We start from the raw sequence: 21581 nt of genomic DNA on the forward strand, positions 1-21581 counted from the left end.
CAAAAACAAATCTCATGATCCATTTTTATAACCACTTACCTTGATCAACATGCATTAATAGTACATAGGACCACAGGAATCCAGGAACACAGGGTGGCAGCTTAAGCCACCAGTCTGTCTATCCACTTTCCATCCCCTCCCAGTAAGACAAGGGGGATACAGTCCATTGTCTACCACTCCCAGTGACAGCAAGTAAACCAAAATTTGGCCACAGGACAAAGAGAGGGGGAGTCATTGCTTTCTGGTATTCCATGACTGACCTAGTCAGATTTGAGGTCAGCAGGTCAGCAGTAGGCCCCACTACTGCTGCTAAAATTGGAACAACAGTCTTTACATTTCAGGACTAGGTCAAAGGCACAAACAGCAATTAAAAGCAATCACTGAACTGGCAAATAGCAACGTAGACATGGAATCCAGGAACACCAGCTTACAGTCCTGCATGTAAAATCACTGCCACCCATCCAATCACTCTAGATGCAGGTCCAGCAACATCATCTTGTCTGATCTCCAGCAGGAGTGGTCCCTTTGCAAGACATGTCTATTAACATCTCTGATCAACCTTGCTGTGCTAAAAAGGAGAGTTAACATGAATTATATCCTTTCCATGTACTGATAAACATGGAGGTGGTTCAAGCGCCTACCTTGAACACCTTCAAGAGACATTTGGATATTTATCTTGCTGGGATCCTGTGATCCTTGCTGACTTCCTGCCCTGGGGCAGGGGGCTGGACTCAATGATCTTCTGAGGTCCCTTCCAGCCCTAGTGTCTATGAATGTATGAAACCAGCCTACAGAGTTTTCAGTTGGTGCCCCTTACAGAGACTCTCTACATCAGCCATCACAGAAATTCGTACTTGTGCTACAGAACTCTACAGAAATATTACAGCTCCCCGAGACATCTGATAGATCTTTTCCAAAAAAGATCTGTCCTTAGATACTGTGGCTTTCTTTAAAAAGTATCTTATTTTCCTTGGTAGTATCTTAGTAATTGGAGTCCCAGATCTGCTGATAAGCAGTGCTGAGGATCTGTGACCTCTCTGCTATCTTCCTCAAAGACTAATTGCTCCCAAATTATGAACCCTACAACAGATGTCACAAGACTCTTTTCTATATTCTGTTCCATACCTGAAAGGCTCCCTAGAGAGGCGATCAGCAGCAGTGGCCCACAAGAATATCTGGAAGGTGAAAACCAAGACAAAACATCAACAGAACCAAAAGCTCCTTCTGTTGATGAATTCTGCCAGCCACTCACATCAGCAGAAAATGTGACAGCAACTTTGCAAACCAAGGCAAAAAGGTATCAACAATCAGCTGCTCTCAAAAATTCAACAAAATCAATGGAATATCCTGAATTCAAGGAGGTGATCTGGGCCCCATTGTTGCTGCGAAAATTGTACCAACAGTCTTCAAGTTTCAGGACCAGGGCAAAGGCACAAACAGCAATTAAAAGCAATCACTGATCTTGCAAAATACAGAGGCAATTCTCTCATTCTGTAATGGTGAGTCAAGTGATTTCTGAGCCGTGGCACTCGCACCACACACCGAGCAAATCCATTGTATAGTGTAAGGAGTGGAACATGACATAATCCTCCAGGGCGACTTTTAATCCCCCCTATCTGAACAGTGGATTTGCATTACGAAAGATAACCTGCGTGCTTGCAGCATTAAGGCCTCTCTCAATGATACACGCACACTTTCAGCCATCTCAAACAGAACGATGCACTTCCCACAGCTTTCCAAGCGGTTATTCATTTACTGCCCTACTAAAATGGATGACTTGATTTTAATACTACTCCAACAGGGTCACATTGTAATCTCTCTAGCTCAGAATCTTCGATGCTCTTTTACAGCCAGATTCAGACTTTGGAGCTGTATCTTGTATGTCATTACAAATAAATGGGGGAGGGGAGAGGGGAATTTTTATGCTGACCTCCAGACCAGCCTCTGAAGTTCCACTGGGAAGGACTCGGAGAGATTTCAACAGACTGCAGCTCTAACCCTCTGAATGTATTCCAGTGGTTGACTTATTTCTAAAAATGCTTCTGTACATAACGGTGGCAGTCTGAGGCAGTGGACTTAAGCACCTGAGAAAGGTGTTTAATACCCATTAAGAACGCCAACGCCCCCCCCCCAGCAAGACACATTTTTTAAATTTCACTTTTTTAGACTATTTCTCTGAAGCTCACTTCTAAAGTTTGGTTTTGCTGTGCTTGGCAGTCTCCTTTGTGTCTTTTGCAACACTGCACACACATAAATGGTCTGTGGTTTCATGCTTTGCTTCCCATTTAAAACCAAGCACTTAAATAGTAGCTTTATTTTTGTTAAATAAAGACAGTTTTTCTGTATTGTCACATATTTGCAAAGCAAGCAGTTCATTTTTCTTTTTATATATATAAAAAAGCTCTTGGGGTCCCAATCTGTGTTGCTCTGGAATTTTAATTGTTTTAATTTAAATTTCTAATCATCAATCTACCTTCCACCATTGTTTACTTTTGAGCAATTCATTCCAAGACAGCCAGACCAGACAGCCCACTTTTGCTATGAGGTGCCTAGTTTCAATGTCTGATCATAATGCACTCCAGCACATACTGTAGTTAAGATTCCAAAACTGAAGCAAAAAGTTTAAATTTTCAAAAACAATTTCTTGATTTTTTTTCCATTAAAAACAGCAAAACATTTCTACACATAGCCACAATCCAACTCCTACTGAACTTAGCAAAGATTTTCCCAAGATTTAAAAGGGAACTGGACCAGACCTATATTGGTGGATGAAATTGGCAAGTTTCCCTTTGACTACACTTAGGGCTGGCAGTGAGTTGGCTTTGTGCCTTTGAAAAAGGTACCTTCTTTTAAAGGCCTGTTTCTAATAGGCTTCCTCCTGGACAGGGTCTATCGGCAGGTAATCAGCAGCACTGAAAGAGACTGCGAAGTGCATGGGAATGCACTGGAATAATTACATGCACCAGAGCCACAGCTCCAAACAATCGCAACGATACCCAAATAATTTCTATCACTATCTAACACAAGAGACAAGTTTCTGGATATCACCCAGGGTCCCGTCCCCCCGCCCCAACCCTTAACCATCACATTCCAGCAGTATCTGTTACTCTTCTGATAAAGCAGGCTGAAGGCAGGGGGCACTATTTACTATTCTGTTATCAGCCTTCTGATGCACAACTTTTGAAGACATCCCGCTGTAGTGACATGATCTGCCTTCCTACCCGAGATTACAGCATGGTTTTCAGCTAAACAGCTTCCTCCCTCGCATGCCCTGCCAAACCTCTGAGGAAGAATGAAGGTACAGCTGAACTCTGTTGCTAGCTCTCCCTAATTACTTCAAGAAAAAACTAAAAAGATGTCAGTGACTGGACAGTCAGCTCTTTTTTCCATGAGCAAATAGAAAAGGCTTCCAAACAGCAATCCCTGGGTCTCAAACCATGTGTCAGCAGCAGTCCAAACCTTGGCCCACCTTGCAAAGGAGATAAAGACTGACCTTGCAAGCAGCAAGCTGTGCTTCCCAGCAAGTTCAGCAAGGGTTCCTTCAGCAAAGGGGTTGGTATTTAATGTCAGTGAACCTACTATGACTGCTACTGTAATCTCAAACATCTACAAACAAATACAGCCCAATGCAAGCAGCGCCTGATTAATTAAGAGTTTAAGTGCATGACAGCTACCAAATTTAGAAGGAAAAAGAGTTGCTAAGTCTGATCAGCCTGTTACTCCAGCATCTTTGTCCTTACTTCCAGCAACAGATCTCGCTAACTTTATTGGGTTGCTTTTTTCCCTTTAAACCCCTTGATGCTTTTTAAGCTTCCAACGTTTACCTTTTTCTTATGCCTTATTCTAGGAGTACGGACAACAGCAATACAAGAGGCCTGCTGCAGGTCTTAATTAAACCACTTCAAATGAAAAAAAGGACTTGAAAAGCAAGCCAGCAAGTCCTGTGTGCTCACTGCACAGAGCCCGTAATCTATGCATATACTTGCAGGTGCAGCCCACTTTTCCTGCTTGCAAACATGGAGGGGACTTATTTTGCACAAGTAGCAGCCCTCCACTGGACAGTATACTTACAAGGGGCCCTCAATATGTTTGTGTTGCTTTATTCTGCTCCCTCCACCACCTACAGACCTTTGAAATGTCACAGTGTTAGAAAATCTGCCTACTGTGCTATGAACTGATAACTGGCTCAGCCTGACATTATACAAAGCACTGCTCTGCCTTAAAGAGCTGACAAAATGAAAGAAATGAGTCAATTTTATTTTGGATACAAGACAGTTTACCAGACAGCATGGCAGCAGGCTTTGAGACTGGTTCATTTCCTGAGAACCAAATAATTATCCTGGTGGCAGCAGAGGGGGCACCACTCGCCTCTGGGAGCTTAACTGCATTACACTGGGACCAAACTGACACATTCCCCATTAGGGAAGCTAAACCTAAGCCTCTTGACAACACCTGCCTCTTTGCTAACAGCAAAGGAAAAGGTTATTTTAAAATACGAAGGCTACAAGAAACAAGTCTCCATGTGAACTAAACATACTTGGAGATCAATCTGGACATAGAAGATGCAAATAGTAGCTAAATCCAGAACATACAGAATTTAAACTGTAATTTTAAGAGAAAAGCTGCAGCTAACAATAATAAGGTTGGGATAATAATAACGTTGGGATGCCATGGTCCGCAGGTTACCACCTCCTGTTAACCAATAGAGCCCCTTGTTTTGAAAAAGCAGCCAATGGAATAAATGCAAATAACCTCAAACAATGTTAACTGTTGATCTAATTCAACTGCAATTTGGCCATAAATTGTACTGGTGTCAACTTTTGATTAAGCTCAGGATACTCCGCCCTTGGAACATGGAAGATGAATGTGCCAAATAACACAATACACAGTGGGTGCCCTGCCAGTCATGGGGTGCTGTTTTTACACGGGAAGAGCAGGGAGGGGAGGGTGCACTGTGCCAGGTCTTACAGTAGCACTCCGAAGGAACAGGAGAAAAGCAGGTTCCGTAAAACAGGGAACGATATTTGCACTCCTACCCAAAAGCCTTTTGTTACAAACCTGATGCAGAGGCCTTGTGAAGCAGCAGGTGACTATCAACGGGCAGAAGGAAAGTGCTGTCAGCTAGATGAAGAATCTGTGTCTACCCCACTCCATTTTTTAGTGCTAAAATCTTGTCAGACAGCAAACATTGGGTCACCATGTATTCTTCTCTGTAGGAAGGAGGGGGCAAAATAATGAACATGTAGCCTAATCACAACTGGCACTGACTGCTGAAGTCAGGAAACAAGCCAAGCCAGGACTACGGCACTGAACACTGAAGTTCCTCTGACCATTAAACAAGGGTTGTCCCAATAGGGAGAGCACAGAGGGCAGGGTGGGAGGGAGTCCATACAGTCCCCGTTCTCATTCTGTGGATAACCAGACAACATTGGATTCCTGCAGCAGACAGTCAGGCATCTTTCACAAGGGCTGGAATAAATGTTAATGCCAGCAATGTGTAAATGGTGCTGATGACTGTCAAAGGTCAGGCTGACTTCTGGTTCAGAAAAGGATCAGCTGAACCATTAGCAAACAGTGTACTGACTAGAGGAACACTCCTATTTGCATCACAGCAAAAGCTTGTCTAATCACGTGTGGGATCATTTGCCTTCATAAGGCTGCTGTGGGTCAGCGAGGCTGTGTTCGTGTTCCCTATGTCGGGCCTTCCTGTAAGGCATTACAGTTCAGGAGCTGTCACGGCAGGAAATACAGTATAAATGCGTTGCACACCAGTCAGAGCCCTCCTATCATTTCACGCCTTGCCCTAGAACCTATTTCCTTTTTGAGCTATTACAGGGGATATTACAGGCATTGCAGGAAATAAGTCAACTGCTCCCAGAGAAAACACATGGGCATGTAATAGTTACCTGCAGAATATACAGGTCCCAAGTTCAGCGTTTGACTTGACAGACTACGAAAGGAATGTGTACAGTGTCTACTAAGCGAGAAGCACATACACAGATCTTCCACAGAGGAGAGACAGAAGAGGGAGGGGAGTGCTGTAGACACGGATATGCAAACAGGAGCAGCATAAATCAGATGAGAGTGCAAGCAACCATCCAATGGCAGGCACAGAGGAAGGGAAGCAGCAGCATCCAGGGAACAAGACTGGTAGGGGGAAGACCTGATTTCCATTCCTCTCCCACTCGCCTGCTGGATAATCTCAAGCAAGTAACTTTGCTTATTGGTGTCTCAGCTTTGCTCCATGTAAGATGGCAAATGGTGTCCTTTGTAAAACACTACGCTCTGAAGACGAGCCACACACGATAAACAAGGTGTATGGCAACGACAGCTGCGTGTGCAGCTAAGCAATTTGCATGAACACGGTAACTGAGAAAGGCTGGTAACTGAAAAAGATTGCCGAAAGAGTTTATTTTAAGTGCCAGAACAGAAAGCAGAAATTCAAACTTGGATTCTCATAACCACCCAAGAAATCTTATTTTTATTAAACGGTACAATTTACAAGAAAGGAGGAGGCAAATGTAGGGATTAACTTGCAGTTGCGTCATTTCCCATGACCTATCTATCGCTTCACCAGAGCTTTTCACACAGCAACACACACTTCCTGGACCTTAAACCACTGAACAACCAAACAGCAATGCTTCAAAAGATTCTCTGAGTAACCATGTTTCTGCCTGAGCCGCTGCATTCAGAAGACAAAGCCAAATCCCAATTAGCCAGTTCTTCAAGCTGTACCTTTCTGTGGTTGAAAAATTATGGTTTTACATACCAGAGGGACTGGTTTCAAATTTTTGTTCTTTTTTTTGGAATGGAGAGAGCTGTCTTGATGATTTCACAATGGGACACAATAGAAATGGAACGTGTTTTGTTTTTTTCTCCCCTTCCCTTTCTACAGGATCAAATCTTGCCAAGCTCTCATGTATCTTGTTCTAAATGAGTTTGGTGCTCTGAGGTCACGTACTAGCTGTCACCTCACAAAAAACACTGATGCTGAATGCTAACTGGTGTCCCGGCTAACAGGTGGACAATCACTGAGCAGTGTCACAGGAGCACAGAGTAGGGATGTGAAATGTTAAGAGGTTAAACAGTGAGTACACGTATGTATCATTAATGAATTACTATTAACGTTCAGTGCTGGACACAGTCCGGTGGGGAAGGGAAACAGCACAGTGCCGCAGCAAGCAAGCGAGCCTCTGAATTGGGACTTGGGAGAAAGGGAGGGAGGAAGTGGGGGAGACTAGCTGCAACACACACATGCTAGGTATGTGTTACCCGTTAGCTGTTTAACCGAGATCATTAGAGGCACTTAAATGGGTAATTACGTAAACAATATTTACATCCCTAGTATGGAGAGGCTTAGATTTCCAGCAACTCAGTCGTTACCGAGACTAGATGGCACCACTCTCCAAGGCTGCCAGTCCAATATTCTCACCAGCGGTAATTTCATTCCTAAAAGCATGATACTCCCTCTACTTACAATCAAAACCATCAGGCTCATCCTCCTGTGCAGCAGCCAGTACTAGCTTCTAAGTAGAAACAACCCTAGAGCTTTTCCAGTGCACATAAAAGAGGTGTCCTTGATGGCAGGGGAAGTGCAAGCCAGGAGAGATCTGGCACTTTGTCTCACTCAGCATGAGGCCTCCCCACCTGCACCCCTGCAAACAGGACAGATTTTGCGGAAATGCTGGGATGTTCACACAAGAGCTCCAACTGTTTCTCAGAGGTTGGACTGAGACTGCCAGCTTTACCTCCAAATGTCGCCAGAAATGCACTCCATATAGCAGGGGTTCCCCAAACTGTGGTAGGTGTACCCCTGAGGGTACGCAAGACATCTCTGGGGGTATGCAGGAGAAACTGTGTAGTGGCAGATTTAATTTTCATTATAATAATACAGTAATTGGCATTTAAGAGGTTAAAATATTAACCGTATACTAGTAGGGGCACACGTGCAGCTGGTAAATCTATAAGGGGGTATGGTATGCAATAAGAAAAAGTCTGGAAACTTCTACTATACAGGAAGCAACCATTACTTCAGCCTTGTTCTTGGAAATAGCATATTTCTGCCCAAATGCTACAAGATAGTAGCACAAGGCCTGTTAACTAGGACAAAAGCAGAGTCACCAGCCCTGTGCAAATGCTGGTAAATGATCCCTTTTTTAAAGCTAGTTTAACACCAATAGCATACGGAATGGGAGAAATTAGATTTCCAGGTGAAAAGTATATCATGCATTTCAGTGAGGACTCCCAGAAGCTACGCCCTTCATTGGGCAAAAGTCCTTTGGCTGGAGGGAAGGGAATCTCCAGGTATCAATCACAACAAAGATCTTTCCCTGGTGCATGTCTGTGTCTTCATCTACAAAACAATGGGTTTTTTTCCTAGACCACTGGACCTAGGAATGCCTAGGAAGAGTAATAGGGATTTTAACATGGTCTGCTCTGGCATCCAAGGGGTTCAGATTACCTCCTCTCAAGAGGACCTTGTCAATAGAGAAATGAAGAAGCTACATGAGAAGCCACAAATGCTGCATTTCCCTCTCCAAACTCATATGTCTGTGGCTGCAGGGGGGGCGGGTATTTTTTTGTTTGCTTTTTCAAGACAATATGGCAATCCAGCTGCTGCACTATATAATACTGCAATCCAGTGGCCAGTTATTCTGCCCACTCCTTAGAAGCAACCAGGCCAACAAAAAAAACAAAAGCATCCCTTTACCAAAAGAGTGCTTTGATAGAGTAGAGCATAAACCTGGAACTGACAGAAAAGAGCCAACTGGAAGCTTGAGTTTGCCAAGAACCGTCTTTTTTATACAAGTAGTTTGACGTAGTCAAAGTACTTCTGATGGCTTCTGAACCTTTGAGACTGCATCTAGCTCCGTAAAACAAAAGTAGTGATACTTCAGTGTTCTGGTGAGACTTTCCATTTAATACATTTTCAGTAGATTTATTAAAAGAAAACAAGGAGCTAAATGTCATTACCTCCATCCTATAAGGGAACTGCGGCACAGAAGCAGGACCTAGAGACCTGGACCTCTGGTTCCTACATTGTACCTGTCCTTATGCAGTAGTCACGGAACTACTGTGTTCTGAATTTTCTACCCCTGATTTTTACTGGGTACTCATTAACACCCCATTCCCACAAATGATGTAAATATTCAAGTCTAGGTTCCCTTCCTTTCTTTCTTTAGTCCAACTACACTGAGAGCACAACACTAAGAGGAAAAGAACATAGATTATCAGCACAGCTCTTATCAAAGTGTTGGGCCTAAGGAAGTCCAAAAATACCTCCTGAGCGGAGAGAGTAAGTTCAGTCCAGCTATAGAAAATATTGTGTGTTGCCTTTTTGTCTCTTCTTTTTGAAAAATAGAATGTGAAATCTTTAAAGGACACTGCATTTTGTACACTGACCACAGCCAGCCTCTTGGGAAAGGTCTATTTGTAACACTAAATTCAGGATGGTTTTAACAAGAACGTTCCATCAGTCGCGCTGTTCCTCTCTCGGGAAATCCAGTGAGTCCAGCTGTTAGCGTTTACATGGGGAACACAGAAATGTTCTGCAGCTCTTGCAAATATGGGTTACTAACTCAGGGTGTGAGACTGAGATGCACCTGTTGCATTGCTTGCAGCTGGGAAATGAAAGGGCACAAGGCAGCAATCTGAGAGACATGCAAGATGAGCCAGCTCCAAAAGAGCTCAAATGTGGAGAAGTTTTCAGTTTCCTGCAGCTCAGCGGGTGACTTTTTCAGAACCCTTCTGCATCTGAGGGGAGCAGCAAGAAAGAAGGTATGAAGGAGTTCCCCAATCCAGTGGCCAGGAGGAAGACATGGTATTATTACTCAAGAGCAGGTAAAACACTTTAGTCATGTCCCTGCTATACGGTTTAGGAGGCTACTGGTTCATGATATAGTTTACCAACAGGGGATGTGAGTAACAAAGCAAGAAAACACAAGTGCCTGCTCTTTTTGCAGCCCAGGGAGGTCTCTAGCTAGGGAGAGTGACAGCAAAATCCATTGTGGTCATCTCTTAAATACTGTATTTGGCATTGTTCACTACGGAGACAAGGTGCCCAAGCACCATGAAAATTCAAGTCCGTCAAGCTAAATGGTTAGACGCTGTCCACCCCCAGGCAATCAGAAAAAGACAATTCAGATCCAGCTTATCAGAGGAGGTAAAGGCAGACATCAGGAGCAGTGGCTGGTTGCTGAGGAACACAGGAATCTTTCATAAACATGGTTGTTCCAATACAGGGCCTCAAAAGTGTAGTCACTGTATATTTACACAGGTTCTTTATCTAGCACAGTTAACACAGTATGTTTGCTTCAGATTTTAAAACAGTACAAAGTACCTCAGGTAGGAGTTAAAAAAAAAAAAAAAAGATTCACAATGGAAGCTTCTTTGTTCCCTGAACAGAGAGAACAAAAGTGGGGGAAGTTTAGCTCAGTTTCTTGGGGCTATTTCTCCTACAGTAGGATACAGCTAAATCACATTAACTGCCATAGGCATGACCAGTCTCCTGCTAAAAACTTGGGCCTGAAATGCTAGCAACACAATGAATTTCTAGCTCTGCATTTTTTGGATGCTTGTACTGTGAAACACTGTGGTCTCTAGGGTTCAGTGTCAAGTGGAGAGGAACTATCCGAAGGTCAACACTGCCCGTAAGTAAACAGAGAAAGACAGGCCACGCCAGCAGATAGATGCACACGTATGAGGATCCCCATTTGCATGCAGCTGCTGCCTCTACAGTAACTGATTCCAACATGTTGGGAAATGACTTAAGGGCCAGCGAGGATGAATGTACAATGGTCACATTTGCAGGGGGTGGGAGGGTGGTGAAGGAGGACAAAAAGGGCAGGGATTTGCTCTCCAGTCAGCCAATCAGTAAAAGTTGCTGACTGGCATTTTTGCTGCAGCTGTCTTAAGTCAACCCTGGAAAAATGTTAGTGATGCTGCTGGGTGCAAGACAGGTTCAAATTCCATCTGTTAAAAATCCCAACAGGCATGGTCTACACCTGCAGCCAGCCTATGACTGCACCTCCAACCCTACAATTCACTCAGCCAGAAATCTGTTTTTCACCTCTTGACCCAAGAGAGAAAGGAAAGGGTAAGAGTGAGACATACAGAGTGAAAAAAGAGTTAGAAACAGTGCACTACAGCATGGGTTTGGCCCACCACTGGAAAAACACTGCCGACTGCTGCACACTAGCCTGAATGGGTGGTTAAGAGGACTTTTGAACATCATTTTATTTAATATTTGAAAGAGGTGCAAGCTTGTACCTTTTTCAAATATTAAATAAAGTGATGCTCAAAAACAGGAAGAATGATCCTGTGGTTAACACACAGGACTGGGAATATGGAGACCTAAGTGTTTTTACTCCCACTGCACCCTGAAGAGGTGCAAGTGTTTAGTGCCTCTGACAATCAGGTTGAGGCAGGTGGATCCCCAAGACACCTAAAACTAATGGTCACAGTTGCAGATATTTCCCTTAATCTGCATCTCAGCCTTCAGACACCTTAAAGGAGATTACTAATGCTTAGCTGTAACAAGTGGCATCATGAGGTTGCGTTGATTAGACATTTGTGAAGTCACTGAATGTGCTCAAAGTCATTGAAGTGCTCAAAGACGTCCAAAATGCTCTTCTGTAAGATTTCCAAACAGTGAATTGTGAAAGAAAGAAGGAACAGTAAAAAAAAAAAAAGAGAGAAACTAGGGCTTTTCCCCCTCCCTTTTCCATTTCACTGAATGGTCCAGTGCACCCTTCTGAGATGATAGAAGATGTCAGCAACAACAATGAAGGAATCTTGAGTATCTGGAATATTTATGCCACAAGAAAAAGATTATATCCCATTTACGTATGTTGTACATGCACGCGCACACACATACACACACCAGAGACTGTGAAAAAGGAGGGGATCCTTGACAAAGCTCTTACCTTTAGAATCCTAAACAGCACAGGTTGCTCTTTGTCAAATATTATTAGAGATGACTAGAGGTTCAAGTTCTACTTGTAATGACTATTTATACAGCAAACACAGTAAAATTATGATCTCTACCCTATCTACTATATCTTTGATGAGCGTCATAACGAAGGGAGCGTTTGACCACAAACCTGGTGTCTAAGCAAAGATATTAGATAAAAGTAAGAAGCTGCACAGAAATATTATTAGTTAACAATATTGGCCTTGATGGAAGCAAGAGAGAAACTATTTGGATGTGGATAGTTTCTGATCACCAAAATGCTTTTTTAAAAGATTTTTATGGAAAAAAAAACAAACACATGGTATATGTTCACATTTACATAGTGTAGTTAGCAAGTCGAAAAAGATGATAAAAAGGAAAAATAAATCCAGCTCTGTGCTTCCCAGCTACTGGCATAAACGTATCTCAGAACAACTTATCAGAAACCAAGGGGCTCCATATGTCTTTGAACATGATAAACCTACCCCAAAGCCAGTGCATTTTCCAGACAACTCCTAAAACACTGACCACGGTTACCAATGAGTGAAAAAAGTTGCAGTCACCACATTTCCTGGAAAGCTCAGGTCCCTTTGCTCAGCACGTCTCTCTACTTCTTGTTTGCTGCTTGGCAGCGTGGTAGGCACTAAATTCACAGCTTGTACAAGATGGCAAAGTGATCTGAAGAGTTCTGCAGTCCCGGAAAAGGCTATTTTTCTCCATCTCCAGAGACTTATTCACGCCATGCTGTCATTCTTGGTAAATGCTCTCCATTAAACACAGCTGTTTGAACAGAGAGCATATGTCAATGAGCTGGCAGACCTGTTAACATACTATGGGAGAAATACTGCCAGGGCTGGGAAGAATGGGACAGGAGCCGCTAGTATTTTGAAGGACATTCAGAACGCTATGACCATTGTATTCAGTTATTGAATAGGCGGATATCACTGGCTCCACCTAATTTTTTGAGACCATTTCTTCCTCCTAAAACCAGGTGATGCACAGGCAAAGTAACTAGTAACATAACTTTCTGTTGCATTGAAAACAACCATAGTAACCAAGACAGCCAGAGAAACCAGAATAATGGTAACTAAAGGATATACTGCAATGTGACTCCTTCAACATTAATCAATTACCAAGTGCCAAATGAAATGCTGCTCCCCTCCTGCTTGCTGAGCAAGAAGATGGTGCACATTTGTATTGCTTGGTTTCAATAACTTGCAAAATTGGGGCATTAAATGGCTGGCAGTAGTGACCCTGTGAATATTGTCATGTGCTGCCCACACAACCTGCATCTGAACCAGATATACACTCTAAGGATAAGCAACAGGTCAAAATAGTGGGTGCCATTTATCTCCTACTTCCTTTGATTGGGTTCGGGATGTGCAATAGGACAGAACAGAAATGGGAAAATTTAAAGGACTGCAAGTGATGCAGAAGGGTCCAGCAAGTTGAGCTGACGGAGTCATATAACCCCCCAATACATGCAGTTGATGATCACACGGGTGGTAAGCTTCATCAACTCAAGCTTTTTTCCAAACCTATTCTATGAGAAAGCAGCAGCACACTGTAGCATACAACTCTTTCACTCACTCACAGCAAGCCTCGTCTCTACCTTTCACCCCCCTTTCAAGAATATGGAAAGCTTTGCATCATGCTAACAGGATCAAGAATAGAGTCCAGGAGATATTGTAATCTGGACAATCACTTTTCTGTTCCTATTTCAAAAGAAGTGTTTTTCCAGCAGTTCCCAAGAGAGAAATCAGACTCCTGTACATACGTACTATGATGGTAAAAACATCTGAAATGTCCTATCAATTGTCTAAAAGGGGCCGTAGAAATGGACTGAAAGATTCCCTGCTTGAGCATACTTTTATTAATGCATTCTGGCAGTGGGTGGTCTTTAAAAGCTGATTTGTCTATCTGCTGTAATTAAAAACTCCTGTCTGTTCCTTTGATTTTCCACTCATCGGAGGAACTCTACCCAGTACAACGGCAGTTCCTGGCAGCTGATGCTGGCACGGAGAGCAAAAATACAGATGCCAATTTCTCAGCTCAGTGAAAGGAGGTCTGATTAAAGCCAGATAAATTACACCATCTTTATCTAAATGTTACAATGTGAGGTCTCTCTCCCTTCCCTACTTCTGTGACCCACTGTGCAAGCAGCAGGTCCACACAAAATGCCTTTCACTTTAGGCAAGGAGCAGAATTTGGGCTATTTAAAGGCAAACTAAAAGTGCACGCTTACAGACTGGTCTTTTAAAAGTGTTCTCTCATTCTAGATACTAGATCCGGAAAAGAAATGAGATCAACCAGTCCATCTTGACATGAGTGCAAAAGTATAGACTGGAAGGCACCAAAAATAGGTAGGCTGGGCCTGAAATTTGTAAATAGTTGGTGGATGCGTCACTATCTGGAACAGATCACATTCACATGGCTTGCGGCACTGCTGCCATACACGCATATTGAGAACAAGGTAAGCAGACAGAAATCCCTATTCTGGATACAGGCTTTACAGCCAACACTGACCAACTGCATGCTAATGCTATAAGTCTGTGAGCCTTTACACAGGAGACAGCAGAGGCTGCTGGGCTGTGGTGTTATAAGTCAAGTGACAGTTGAGGCTACAGATGGAGGCAATCAAGGTTAGGCACCAAGTGTCATCCTCCATGCTGAAAAGAATTAAGGTTCAGGCCCACTGCCTGTGGTCAAGGGTACAGGAGTATGAGAGAAAGGGTCACAGCGTGGATTCTAACAGAAATGTGGAACCATACCCTCAGCCGACGTAAACAGGTGATGCTCCAAAGTTAAGGGTAGGGTGGGGTGCTGAGTTGGCTGAAGATCTAGCCCAGGCTCTTGAAAATGATGAGCAAGAACTGAGGCAGTTGTCAAACAAATACCTTGAGTGCTACATTCCTCTCTGGCCTCATTCCTAGATCTAGACAGCAGCATCTTGGTGGCCATGCAACAGCACTCAAATCACACAGGACCTGCTCTCCCAAGCTCCCTGGCTGATCAGTATTCCTCACCTTGCATTTATAATTGTGACGCTGGAGTGGGTGAAAAAACAGGAGGAACGTGATAGAGCTGAGCTAATTATGAAAGTATGCTGTGTTACTATCTTTGTTGGAAGGATTGCTATATAATGAATGTTCTCTCATAATTAAGCGTTTTGCTTTAAATCAAGAATTTGGGTCTGCCTTTTCCCAAGAAGTAACTGGGTGGAGGTGGCTGTACATTTTGTTAGAATCTGGTTTTTTGTTTTTTGTTTTTTGGGGGGGGGGGTAAAGTTAGCATTTAGTTCATAACCAGCCTGAGAACATAGGTGTGTGCACGGAAGAAGGTCGGTCTTGTGGTTAGTGCATAATTTATGACTTACGGTATGACTTCTGGGAGTCTGAAGGCCAGAGGTCTAACTTCTCTACCTCATATGTAATCAAGTATTTATCACTGACCATCAAAGCAGCATGTAATCAGTCAGGCTCCAAGTTACACACACAAATACTTACTGTAGATTCCTAGCATTTGAGATCTTGAAATCTTTGGGTGGGGAAGTTAGTATTCTCATTCCGAAACTTCCTTGTACAAGCTGTACACTAGTAATGCTCCCTTACTCTTGGCATGGAGCATCTGATTTATGGTGGTGTTTGTGCAAAGAAAACAAGAGTGAAGACTCTTAACAAGAAGTAAATTCACCCCAAATTAACAGAAAAAAAGAAATCCATCTTCCTCAAGTTACATACCAGAGTTGTGTTGGGTCATTCTTTTGACTAAGGTCTTTTTTTTGGGGATAGGTGGATCTGCGTGGGATAGCAGTGTCTGGCAATATTCTTGATAAGAATGTTTTGAGACCTTCTGCAAGTAACAAAAAGGTGAGTACAATGTGCCGGTTGGTCTCAAGTATTTTAGGATGAGTAGACTCCAACTGGCTGTGTGATTCAAAACTACAGATGTAGGTTGACTCAGCTCTCCTCTTCTGCAGCCTGGGAGTGGTGCCCTCTGCCTTAGTCTTACACGACGCTCTGTCTCAGTGGCTAATGTTTAAGTGATACATCCTGGGACCATTATCTTCTCATGCTGTTTCCATAACAATGTAAGAGCTGACAAAACAGCAGCCTTGAGGAGAACCTCAGCATCAGCAATTCTACAATTGTATCGTAACCACTTGTTTAAAACTAGCATACTACACAAAGAAAAAAAAATATGCAACCTCCTTGAACCTGCACACACACACACTTTATGCACTGCACCTTCCTCAGTTTGTACCTGCCCAGTGCTGGAAGGACACATGTATTTTAAACTGCTGCTGCTATCAAAATGTAGTTTAAGAGCTGAACTGCAAAAATGCTTAGCATTTATTGGCCTTTTATTGACTGTTGCATCATAAGGACTGAAGAAGTAGTAAGAGCAATGGCAGCAAGTCTGAAAAAACAGATGGGCTCTCTCTCCCAGTCTACTGGAATCATTTGAATTCCCTCTTTAAAAAAAATGGATTGAGAAATTCATGATAATAAAACTGTGGTTATCACAGTTCCCTAGTTAATCTATAATCTTTGCAGGAACACTGTGGCAGCGACATAAATCATTAGATTAAAAATACACTCAGGCTGCCATCACCATATGAGCACTGGAATTGGGAAAGCCCAATTGTCACTGCTTTATGCCAGACTTCAGTTTGCTGTGCCCAAAGCTGTTATTTATTTTTTTTAACCTCTTCAAATTTGTTTATTATTTATTTTTTTTACTTCCCCTTCTACAACCTTTGTTTCCTCTTTATTTATAGGCTGAAGCTCCTCATTTGTTTTTGAGTTTTGCGTGTGTTTCAAGGAATACGGTTTTATTGCTATACAGACATTTAACTTCTTAACAGCACCTTGGTTAAATGGATTTGATTTGTCCTGCAGTGTCCAAGACTGGGTAATGAGGAAAAGTCTAAAAAACTGTCACTGAAAGGACTCGTCTTCAAAACAATCGTGCCCTATTTTAAAGGTAACACACATTCAGGGGAGTCGCACTCATAAATTCTAGGTAGATTTGTAATGGCCAAATCTCAAATTGCTCAGCACTCACCAACTTCCAGCACGAACAGTGGTAGCTGCAGGTTTTCCAGCCACTCTTTAAAAAGTCTGGTCACTTCAGCTTGGGGGCTGGCATAGGATATGTGCATTGTTCTGCTCTTTTGAATTTTTTTCCCTTATAGACTCAAACTCAGATTAACTAAACTTTCCCTGTGAAAGAATTCATTTTACAATATGCATCCTGTTCCCTACCATCCCGTCACAGACTACTGAAATAAACCCAGAATTCCTTCCTCACTGCCCCGAAGTCAGTGTGATGAAGTCAATAAGTAACCTCAGCCCCACACTTGTGCTATTAAATTCTTTGACCTAAACCAAAATTTCCCAATTCCTCCTTTTTACAAAACCCTATACTTTCTCATTTACAAAGGATCTTTCAAATGAGGAGAGACAAAAGTCAAAGCTGAGCTGTGTACACAAGCACAGAACAGAATTAGGATCACGATATTCAACGCCATTCGGGACCAATAGCCAATTACTCCTCACAGCTTTACACAGCTTTACTTAGATAAATGATGAAAAGCAAGTCAAAGCTGAAATCAGAGCAAGGCAGCCATATAAAATGATCTCTTTGGAGAGACTGTGGGACCCATGTGAAGAGGCAGTTGTTTTCATCTCTGGTCAGGCTTGGCTATGAAAGAATTTCAAGCAGCATGACCTATTTCTGTGTTTTATCCTTTCCAAACCCAACAACAGCTGAGAACACACGACCTGAGCTACTCAAGTGACAAAGATGAGTAAACTCTATCCAAGTATCTCTGGGTTCGTCAACATGGGTCAAGCCTCTAGCAACATGACGCAAAGACATAAGATAGCATTTTAAATTGCAATTACAGCAAGTTATTGTGAAAGTAAAAATTCTTCCCTCCATACTTGGAAAGCCAAGCCAGTGTCTGCCCCCTTTTAAAGATGCACCTACTCTACTTTTCACTTACATATATACATAATAAGTAGTTTTCTGGGTATATTACTAAGATTATTTAAGTAGTGTTTCAGTGTTCACAAAGGAATTCTCCTTCCTATACAGTTCATACAGAAACACAAGCCATGTTAAACTGCAATTGCAGAAGGTAGTATAATTTAGCATCCAGATGGAAAATTAAATTTTTTTTTTAAAAAAAAAAAGAGTTGTATTAGCTGAAATCATTCTGCCCAATATTAGTTAAACAGCATCATATCATGGATCCCAAGCAATAAAAGAAAATAAAAAAATCTTACAAAGACCACCTCCCAAGAGTGCACGTCACTCTCCTACCATGAAAAACATCAAGCTGTACATATATAAAAACAGCATCCAGCAATGCTTTCTGTACAGAAACTATTCAATTCATAGGTTTTCTGCAATGCAAACCTTGTTTGAAGAAAAGAGTGGAACATTAACCCTGGGAAGTCAGTGTACTAGAAGCACACAGGGACCCAGAAATTTTCTGAATTGCCTGATCCCATCTTAGCTTTTGCATTATTTAACAGCACTTCTTGAACACAGATGCATAGCTGCTGTCTGCTTGACCTGAGCTAGGACACATGCTGATTTTATCCATTTAACAGATCATCTTGTCAGTACAAACCCAATGTTACTGTTATATTAATTTAATATGAATATAATTAATGTTGTAACAATGAAACAAACTGTCTTTGAAGGAAGAATCTTCTAAATTAAAGGAAACCAGTTAATGAGATGATAACAGGACCTGATGTCCCTGATTAGTATTTTTTTGTTGTTTTTTGAGGACAACTGCTATAGGTTGTTAATTCATAGATTCATTTCTGTCCTCAAAAATCCTGAATTAAATGTTTTATTTTTTACGTGCATGCTGGAATTTTTTACCCAAAATGCGTAAGAATTAATGGAAAGCCAAATAATCAGAAATTTTCACTGATGATTATTGTTTAATATTTGCAGAACTATTAAAAATCATTCCAATCAATGATTTTTATTACAAATCTATGATTTTTCTGCCCCCAACTACTAAGGAATGTCACTTACCATATTAATTTACAAAGTCCTATACAGGTCCCTCCAGTAATCCTTCCCAACACTTCTATAGTTAGGGGATTTAGGCTTCTGGCTGATCGGTTATTTTTTCTGGTGCTACCCTAAAGGCAGTTTTGTGAGCAACTCTCCTGAGGCAGAGCTTCAACATATCCCTCCAATGTGACTAAAAATGCTAAAGCAGCTAACAAAAAAGGCTTCTCATCACGCACAATGTTCTCAATTTCATTAGCTCCAAAGACAAAATAATACTTCGGTTTTTCTTCTGCACAAATCCCATAATAAAGCGACGTTAGTGATCCGATCACCAACAGATAGCCTTTCCACTGCATAAACCAGACATTGTTGTTTCCCATGGGACAAGTTTCCAAATGGAAAAATGAATAAAGAAGAGATTAGATTTTTTTAAAAAACAACCCTAATCTAATGCTAAAAACTGTGTGGTCTACTGCTATTGCAACTATCACAGCTGTACTTTTATACCAAGGAACAGGAGATAATTTAAGATGTGATAACTAAAAGAAACAGTTTCTGCACTGTGAAATCCAGATATCAGAAACCCTGGGTAGGCTTAAAATCTACAATCTGAGGGAGTGCAAGGAAAAAACTTTCTGACAACCCACATTAAACACAGAACAGATCACTGGGCAAAAGCTTCAGCAAATCAACTCTAAAAGAGAAGACACATGGTTTCTAAAATAGGCCCTGATAATTTTATGCACACAAGTAGCCCCACTGACTTCAGAGGTATTACTCACTTGCATAAACCTGTCAGATTGGGGGCACCTTTTACTATGCCTGATATTTTATTCTAAAATCATTTTTATTTAAATGACACCAGTGATGAGTTGCAGCTACAAACATCCATGCTGAATCCTGATTTTGGAAGCCATTCACAAAGTTCACTGCTGTCTGGGTTCAGGCCCAGCCCTAAAGTTAATTAGAATAGAAAGTTTAATGGGAGAGATCAGGATTCAGTGTGGGAAAGGAGCACACCAGCTGTATTTGTATGACACAACAGTGGGAAAGTTTGAAATATCACAGCAAGATGTGTAGGGATAAGTTTTCATGTATGCAAAAATCCTTCACAAACCTTTGTCCACCATGTTCAGAGCATCAGCTTTACCGGGAGTTGTACAACAAGCTGCCATAAGCAGTTACAAACAACGGGCTTTTGCTGTGCCCAGAAATATTTATAAACACACTTATTTTCATTGTCGCATTTTAGATTCAACTTCAGTACTTTTGATCTGTTCTTATTTATACTGATCTGCTCTTAAGTATATTGCATCATTCATAAATATATGTTAATAAAACTCAATTTCTCAATGTAACAACTGGGTAAGTCTAGGACAAATGTTTCATTTCAAAAGGTAAATTTGACCAAAAACGGTATTTACAGATGAAAGGTGCTGCCCTGTTATCACCAGAAACTGATTTGTCGTGTTTGCCAACAGACAGAAGCATCACGTGGAAATGTGCCTCACCTCCAGATAAGGGACTGGCCCGTACATGTAAGGATCCTGCATCTTTAGATGTCAGCAGCCTTGTGACCAGCACCCATCTGACATCTGGCTACCAGAGCTGCTCCAAAGAAGGTGTACAGGGGAGGGAAAGCAATTCATCCCCTACCCCCATTCCAGCACCTTGGTGCCCAGGGCTCCTGGACGGGGTGCTGGAATGGTGCTCCTCCATATTACTGGATGCGAACAGCAGTGGAGACCACCAAAGTCAAAAGGGGGAGGATGCCGCCACACCACTGCACCCCTACTAGATCCACCCCTTGAATTCACCCATTGATCCGGTGGGTCATTTGCCTTTCACTGCTGCTAGTGTCTCCTTCAAGCAGTTAGCATAAAAAAAGATGTAATCTTTAATTGTCAAGAGCCCTATCAGCACTACAAGGGCCCAAAACCCACTACAAGGTGGACTGGCAATACCAAGCAATAATTCTACTTGTCCATGTTATGCTATGCCTAAAAATGACAGGGAACAGTTATGACATCCAAACCACTCTTCAAGAATGGCTATGCACAGGGTAGTGCAAAGAATACCATCTGTATTAGTAATTACTGTCAAGGCTCCATCTGGACCAAGAATTTGGCAAGTGTTTTACTGGAAGAAGATTGATTTTGAAAAGCAGACCAGTACACCCTTGAATTTCCCCGTTTCCTTCCTGTACAACATTTGTGCTTGCCTGAGGATTTTACCTCTGTTCTATCCTCTCCACTCATCTTTGGATCTTGTTACAAACCATGAAGGAAAATCACGGGGACCCATGGGGTTTTACTTCAGAACTGCTTGCAACATTCTTTAGCAAGAATGTCTCCTTGCTAAAAAGGTGGCTCACACCCAATGGAAAGAAGGGGTCATCACCAAGGAGGGCTATTCTGCAGTTGCTTGGGGATGTAGGGGGGTAGTTAGGAAGGCCAAGGCAGAGCTGGAACTGGGACTAGCTTCCCAGATTAAGGACAATAAGAAGTCTTTTTTTAAATACATAGGGGGTAAAAAGAAGGTCCCAGGTAATGTGGGGCCCTTGCAGGACGCATTGGGAAACTTGGTC

General features: G+C 42.1%; 1 protein-coding gene across 4 annotated transcripts in view; it reads right to left on the reverse strand.

Annotated features, from left to right (window-relative positions):
* The window catches only part of CMIP (c-Maf inducing protein), a 196979-nt gene that overhangs the window by 117640 nt on the left and 57758 nt on the right, over window positions 1-21581 (reverse strand). The gene's annotated exons all lie outside the window — the stretch shown is intronic.

Source organism: Gavialis gangeticus, unplaced genomic scaffold (assembly GCF_001723915.1).
Source record: "Gavialis gangeticus isolate Ggan-Ray unplaced genomic scaffold, GavGan_comp1, whole genome shotgun sequence".
NCBI classification, from domain to species: domain Eukaryota; kingdom Metazoa; phylum Chordata; order Crocodylia; family Gavialidae; genus Gavialis; species Gavialis gangeticus.